The sequence below is a fragment of the Scyliorhinus torazame genome, unplaced genomic scaffold (assembly GCF_047496885.1).
Source record: "Scyliorhinus torazame isolate Kashiwa2021f unplaced genomic scaffold, sScyTor2.1 scaffold_1446, whole genome shotgun sequence".
NCBI classification, from domain to species: domain Eukaryota; kingdom Metazoa; phylum Chordata; class Chondrichthyes; order Carcharhiniformes; family Scyliorhinidae; genus Scyliorhinus; species Scyliorhinus torazame.
Window position 1 is genome coordinate 30001 of NW_027309173.1, and position 7500 is coordinate 37500.

Below are 7500 nucleotides of genomic sequence, written 5' to 3' on the forward strand. Positions count from 1 at the left end.
GACTTGTCCAAAGAGGAAAGTGGTTTATGACTTGTCCAACTGGTTTATGACTTGTCCAGAGAGGAAACTGGTTTATGACTTGTCCAGAGTGGAAAGTGGTTTATGACTTGTCCAGAGAGGAAACTGGTTTATGACTTGTCCAAAGAGGAAAGTGGTTTATGACTTGTCCAACTGGTTTATGACTTGTCCAGAGAGGAAACTGGTTTATGACTTGTCCAGAGTGGAAAGTGGTTTATGACTTGCCCAATATTGTTTTGGTTAATGAGTTGTCACTTCAACTTGCGGCTGCGGTTTTGCTTGAATAACTGTTGCCGGGCTTAATACACGTCCCAGCGGGCGAATTTGAAGGGGGTGCCCGGGCTTGGGGTCACGTTGGTGGGGTGGTGGAGGGTCTGTGTGCCCTTCGGTCCTGGTCCCGTTGGGAAGGAGGTTGGCGTGCTGCCGAGTGTGCTTCCCCGGACGGGAGGAGCGGTTCAAATCGTGTGCCTTCGGCGGTGGCGGGGAGAGAGCGCAGCTGGGGCGGGTGCGGTGTGGAGACGGAGTCCCTTCTTCCCCGAGGGGGCTAGGGCACTGCCGGTGCGGGTGCAGGCTTACGGCCCGGTGCCTTTTGGTGTTGGGGGTTGCGGTTGGGGTTCGGTTTAGGGTTAGGCGATAGGGTTAGGGATAGGGTTAGGGTTAGGGATAGGGTTAGGCGATAGGGTTAGGGATAGGGTTAGGGTTAGGGTTAGGGATAGGGTTAGGGTTAGGGTTAGGGATAGGGTTAGGGTTAGGGTTAGGGATAGGGTTAGGGTTAGGGATAGGGTTAGGGTTAGGCGATAGGGTTAGGGTTAGGGATAGGGTTAGGGTTAGGCGATAGGGTTAGGGTTAGGGATAGGGTTAGGGTTAGGCGATAGGGTTAGGGTTAGGGATAGGGTTAGGGTTAGGGATAGGGTTAGGGTTAGGGTTAGGGATAGGGTTAGGGTTAGGGATAGGGTTAGGCGATAGGGTTAGGGTTAGGGTTAGGGTTAGGGTTAGGGATAGGGTTAGGGTTAGGGATAGGGTTAGGGTTAGGCGATGGGGTTAGAGCTAGGGTTAGGGTTAGGGTTAGGGATAGGTTTAGGGTTAGGGGATAGGGTTAGGGTTAGGGATAGGGTTAGGGTTAGGGTTAGGGTTAGGCGATAGGGTTAGGGATAGGGTTAGGGTTAGGCGATAGGGTTAGGGATAGGGTTAGGGTTAGGGTTAGGGATAGGGTTAGGGTTAGGGTTAGGGTTAGGGATAGGGTTAGGGTTAGCGTTAGGGATAGGGTTAGGGTTAGGGATAGGGTTAGGGTTAGGGATAGGGTTAGGGTTAGGGATAGGGTTAGGGATAGGGTTAGGGTTAGGCGATGGGGTTAGAGTTAGGGATAGGGTTAGGGTTAGGGTTAGGGATAGGGTTAGGGTTAGGCGATAGGGTTAGGGATACGGTTAGGGGTAGGGATAGGGAGTATCTGGGACGGGCAGAGACTCCTCGGCGGTCCCCCCGGTCCCTGGCGGGCAGACGGACCTCCTGGGCCGGAGGCAGCCTCCGCCGGCGTTACACCCTGTCCCTGGCGGGCAGAGGGACCTCCTGGGCCGGGTGCAGCCTCCGCCGGCGGACCCCCCGGTCCCTGGCGGGCAGAGGGAGCTCCTGGGCCGGGTGCAGCCTCCGGCGGCGGTCCCCCCGGTCCCTGGCGGGCAGAGGGAGCTCCTGGGCCCGGTGCCGCCTCCGCCGGCGGTCCCCCCGGTCCCTGGCGGGCAGAGGGACCTCCTGGGCCGGGTGCAGCCTCCGCCGGAGGACCCCCCGGTCCCTGGCGGGCAGAGGGAGCTACTGGGCCGGGTGCAGCCTCCGGCGGCGGTCCCCCCGGTCACTGGCGGGCAGAGGGAGCTCCTGGGCCCGGTGCAGCCTCCGCCGGCGGTCCCCCCGGTCCCTGGCGGGCAGAGGGAGCTCCTGGGCCGGGTGCAGCCTCCGGCGGCGGTCCCCCCGGCCCCTGGCGGGCAGAGGGAGCTCCTGGGCCCGGTGCAGCCTCCGGCGGCGGTCCCCCCGGCCCCTGGCGGGCAGAGGGAGCTCCTGGGCCCGGTGCAGCCTCCGCCGGCGGTCCGCCCGGTCCCTGGCGGGCAGAGGGACCTCCTGGGCCGGGTGCAGCCTCCGCCGGCGGTCCCCCCGGTCCCTGGCGGGCAGAGGGAGCTCCTGGGCCGGGTGCAGCCTCCGGCGGCGGTCCCCCCGGTCCCTGGCGGGCAGAGGGAGCTCGTGGGCCCGGTGCAGCCTCCGCCGGCGGTCCCCCCGGTCCCTGGCGGGCAGAGTGACCTCCTGGGCCGGGTTCAGCCTCCGCCGGCGGTCCCCCCGGTTCCTGGCGGGCAGAGGGAGCTCCTGGGCCGGGCTCAGCCTCCGCCGGCGGTCCCCCCGGTCCCTGGCGGGCAGAGTGACCTGCTGGGCCCGGTGCAGCCTCCGCCGGCGGTCCCCCCGGTTCCTGGCGGGCAGAGGGAGCTCCTGGGCCCGGTGCAGACTCCCCCGGCGGTGCACCGGTCCCCGGCGGGCAGAGGGCGCTCGTGTACCGGGTGCAGCGTCCGCCGGCGGTGCACCGGTCCCTGGCGGGCTCAGAGAGCGCCTCGGCCGGGGATCGTCTCGTCCCAACGTCCGCCTGGTCCGTGGCCCGCAGGGGGCGCTGTCGGGCGGGGTACGGCCACGGCCCGACGTGCCTCCGGTGGGCTGCGGTCAGTGTGTGCCGCCGTTGGCCGGCTGCGGGGCTTGGTGCTGTTCCAGCCGTGCGTTAGGTGGGCGAACGGCAGGGGGCGCCCCTTGGGCGGGTGGCGGGCCCCGCGCGGGCCAGCCGTGGGGGGTCACGGTCCGCCGCCGGGGCGTCCAAAGGGCGGCGAGAGGCCGTCCGCCGGTGCTGACAAGTCATAAACCAGCGGCGGTGACAAGTCATAAACCAGCGGCGGTGACAAGTCATAAACCAGCGGCGGTGACAAGTCATAAACCAGGACAAGGTTGTTGACGGCGCCGGGCGGCGGCGAAGCGGCTCACCCCGGGGCAGGGTGGCGATTCGAGGAGGGGCGCCCACCCGGCCGCCAAGGCCGCCGCCGGCGGGGGCCGGGGGCGCCGTTTTGAAAAAGAACCGTAGGCCGGATGGGGTCCGATCCACCCACCTTATGCCGACGCCGAGACCTCATTCCCGGCATGACTACCGGTGGTCCGTCCCGCTGGTCTGCCACTTGCGTTTGGCGTCACGAGGGGTTGGCGGGGTACCTGCAGATTGGTAGGAGGTGGAAAATCGAGAAATGGACTTTGGTCGGAAAGGTCCCCTCGAGCCTCCAGGTCTGCGGAGACCGACCCGGGCTGCCGCCCCGCCGGCCGCTCGGCCCGATCGGGCGCGAATTTCTTCCGATTTTCGCCCTTTTTTCGGGTTTTCGGCCGGCGCTCCAAACGGCGGCCCGACGCCCCGCCGAGGCCGGGCACGGCTCCCCGGAGCGCGAGGGACCGGATCAGACCTCGTCGGCACTGGCATGGCCACCGCAACGCTCGGACTTAGCCTGGGGAGGCTGGTCGAGGCGGTGGCAAGTCATGAACCAGTGGAGTCTGGCGGAGACTGTGGCAAGTCATAAACCAGTCGGACTTAGCCTGTGGAGGCTGGTCCAGGCAGCGGCAAGTCATAAACCAGTCGGACTTAGCCTGTGGAGGCAGGTCCAGGCAGTGGCAAGTCATAAACCAGTCGGACTCAGCCTGTGGAGGCAGGGCCAGGCAGTGGCAAGTCATGAACCAGTGGCAAATCATAAACCAGTCGGACTTAGCCTGTGGAGGCAGGGCCAGGCAGTGGCAAGTCATAAACCAGTCGGACTTAGCCTCTGGCGACTTCCAGGAGGTCTATGAGGTCCTGTGCCGCCGCTTTACCGGGGCCAAGGTTGCAGGAGAGCGGAACGGAGGAGTGGATTGGTCCCGCCGATGGGGCACGTGCATATATGAAAAGTGCACCCTACCGTTAGTTAATCACTTGCCCTCGGAAGTGTATGAGGTCGTGTCCAGCCGTGGTACCGGGGACACAGTGGGGGTGTTCCCGCTAAAGGGAGCGGATTGGTCCCGCCGAGCTGCCACTTGCATTTGTGGTCGAGTGTCTCGGACAGCTGGTTAACCACTTGCCCTCGGTAGTGCCGATGAGGTTTTGAAAAAGCCGATCTGCGGGGACTTGGAGCGCCTTCCTCGGATGGACTACCGGGCGCCCTCCCGCCGATTTGCCATTTGCGTTTGGCGTCCCGAGGGGTTGGCGGGGTACCTGCAGATTGGTAGGAGGTGGAAAATCGAGAAATGGACTTTGGTCGGAAAGGTCCCCTCGAGCCTCCAGGTCTGCGGAGACCGACCCGGGCTGCCGCCCCGCCGGCCGCTCGGCCCGATCGGGCGCGAATTCTTTCCGATTTTCGCCCTTTTTTCGGGTTTTCGGCCGGCGCTCCAAACGGCGGCCCGACGCCCCGCCGAGGCCGGGCACGGCTCCCCGCCGCGCAAGGGGCCGTGTTTGCCTTGGTCTGCCTTGGAATTGTCACCAAACGCCCGCGCTTCGCCTGGGGAGGCTGGCCGAGTCGGTGGCAAGTCATGAACCAGTGGAGGCTGGTGGAGACAGTGGCAAATCATAAACCAGTCGGACTTAGCCTGTGGAGGCTGGTGGAGACAGTGGCAAGTCATGAACCAGTGGCAAATCATAAACCAGTCGGACTCAGCCTGTGGAGGCAGGGCCAGGCAGTGGCAAGTCATGAACCAGTGGCAAATCATAAACCAGTCGGACTCAGCCTGTGGAGGCAGGTCCAGGCAGTGGCAAGTCATGAACCAGTGGCAAATCATAAACCAGTCGGACTCAGCCTGTGGAGGCAGGGCCAGGCAGTGGCAAGTCATGAACCAGTGGCAAATCATAAACCAGTCGGACTCAGCCTGTGGAGGCAGGTCCAGGCAGTGGCAAGTCATGAACCAGTGGGAAATCATAAACCAGTCGGACTCAGCCTGTGGAGGCAGGTCCAGGCAGTGGCAAGTCATGAACCAGTGGGAAATCATAAACCAGTCGGACTCAGCCTGTGGAGGCAGGGCCAGGCAGTGGCAAGTCATGAACCAGTGGAGACAGTGGCAAGTCATAAACCAGTCGGACTTAAGCCTGTGGAGGCAGGTCCAGGCAGTGGCAAGTCATGAACCAGTGGCAAATCATAAACCAGTCGGACTCAGCCTGTGGAGGCAGGTCCAGGCAGTGGCAAGTCATGAACCAGTGGCAAATCATAAACCAGTCGGACTCAGCCTGTGGAGGCAGGGCCAGGCAGTGGCAAGTCATGAACCAGTGGCAAATCATAAACCAGTCGGACTCAGCCTGTGGAGGCAGGTCCAGGCAGTGGCAAGTCATGAACCAGTGGGAAATCATAAACCAGTCGGACTCAGCCTGTGGAGGCAGGTCCAGGCAGTGGCAAGTCATGAACCAGTGGCAAATCATAAACCAGTCGGACTCAGCCTGTGGAGGCAGGGCCAGGCAGTGGCAAGTCATGAACCAGTGGAGACAGTGGCAAATCATAAACCAGTCGGACTTAGCCTGTGGAGGCTGGTGGAGACAGTGGCAAGTCATAAACCAGTCGGACTTAGCCTGTGGAGGCAGTTCCAGGCAGTGGCAAGTCATGAACCAGTGGAGACAGTGGCAAATCATAAACCAGTCGGACTTGTCCTGTGGAGGCTGGTGGAGACAGTGGCAAGTCATAAACCAGTCGGACTTAGCCTGTGGAGGCAGGTCCAGGCAGTGGCAAGTCATGAACCAGTGGAGACAGTGGCAAATCATAAACCAGTCGGACTTAGCCTGTGGAGGCTGGTGGAGACAGTGGCAAGTCATAAACCAGTCGCACTTAGCCTGTGGAGGGAAGGTGGAGACAGTGGCAAGTCATAAACCAGTCGGACTTAGCCTGTGGGGGCAGGTCCAGGCAGTGGCAAGTCATGAACCAGTGGAGACAGTGGCAAATCATAAACCAGTCGGACTTAGCCTGTGGAGGCTGGTGGAGACAGTGGCAAGTCATAAACCAGTCGGACTTAGCCTGTGGAGGGAGGTGGAGACAGTGGCAAGTCATAAACCAGTCGGACTTAGCCTGTGGGGGCAGGTCCAGGCAGTGGCAAGTCATAAACCAGTCGGACTTAGCCTCTGGCGACTTCCAGGAGGTCTATGAGGTCCTGTGCCGCCGCTTTACCGGGGCCAAGGTTGCAGGAGAGCGGAACGGAGGAGTGGATTGGTCCCGCCGATGGGGCACGTGCATATATGAAAAGTGCACCCTACCGTTAGTTAATCACTTGCCCTCGGAAGTGTATGAGGTCGTGTCCAGCCGTGGTACCGGGGACACAGTGGGGGTGTTCCCGCTAAGGTGGAGTGGATTGGTCCCGCCGAGCTGCCACTTGCATTTGTGGTCGAGTGTCTCGGACAGCTGGTTAACCACTTGCCCTCGGTAGTGCCGATGAGGTTTTGAAAAAGTCGATTTGCGGGGATTTGGAGCGCCTTCCTCGGATGGACTACCGGGCGACCTCCCGCCGATTTGCCATTTGCATTTGGCGTCACGAGGGGTTGGCGGGGTGCCCGGAGATTTTCGGGAACACGATTTTTAGAACATTTTCTGGCAGCGGTAGCACTTTGAAAGTACCCAGGAAAGTGCTACTTTGAGGTACGGTCCCGATTTCAAATCGAAGGCCTTACCAATGAGCACTCGGAAGTCCTCAAGGGGTTTTAGCAACAATTTTGACGGACTTTTCGAACTCATTTGCCGGCCTAAAAATCGGTCAGAGTCCGAGCCGGCGGTAACTCTGATACAAACAATGTGTTTCTGTGAACTCTTGTGTGAGAAACATACTTGTAAAAAAAACAGACAAAGTGTTTTTTCTGTGGCGAGAGAGAAACACTTACAAAGTTTTTAATGGCGAGAAAACAAAGACACAATTATATATATATATATCCTTGTACAATAATTCAAGAAGAGACAGACATATATGGTAGAAGACACATTATAAAATGTCTGTCGAGGTTTAGCCTTTGTGACTGGGCACCTCTTGTCTTGTTTTCGGGCACACCTGGAGGCCAGGGTGCCCAAGTCTGTTTTCAGGCGACGCGGGGCGGCGGCGTTCCCGTGCCTGGTTCCCTTGGGTTGCAGTCGCATGTGTCACGGTTAACGGGTTGCACAGAGGCACATGTCGGGGCGTTCCCAGAAACCTGATTGAAGTCAGGCGCCGCACGCCGGCTGGTTGCAAGTGTCGTGCGAGCGCCGAAAGCCTTGGCCGAGAGCAGATTCTCGGGCGCGAGAGGTCACGCCCGTGGCGGCCAGTCGTTGTTGCTTCCTTCCGCACACGGCGGCGTACCTCTCGGCACCTACCTCTCGAACGATCAGGCGAGTCGTGTCCGACGTGGGAGGGCCCTCGGCGGGCCAGCGCTATTGTGGGCTGGTGTTCAGGCTGAGCGGTTGACCCTCCCCGTGCTGTGTGGGTTCCCCCGCCGCCCCGAGTCACAGACGGACA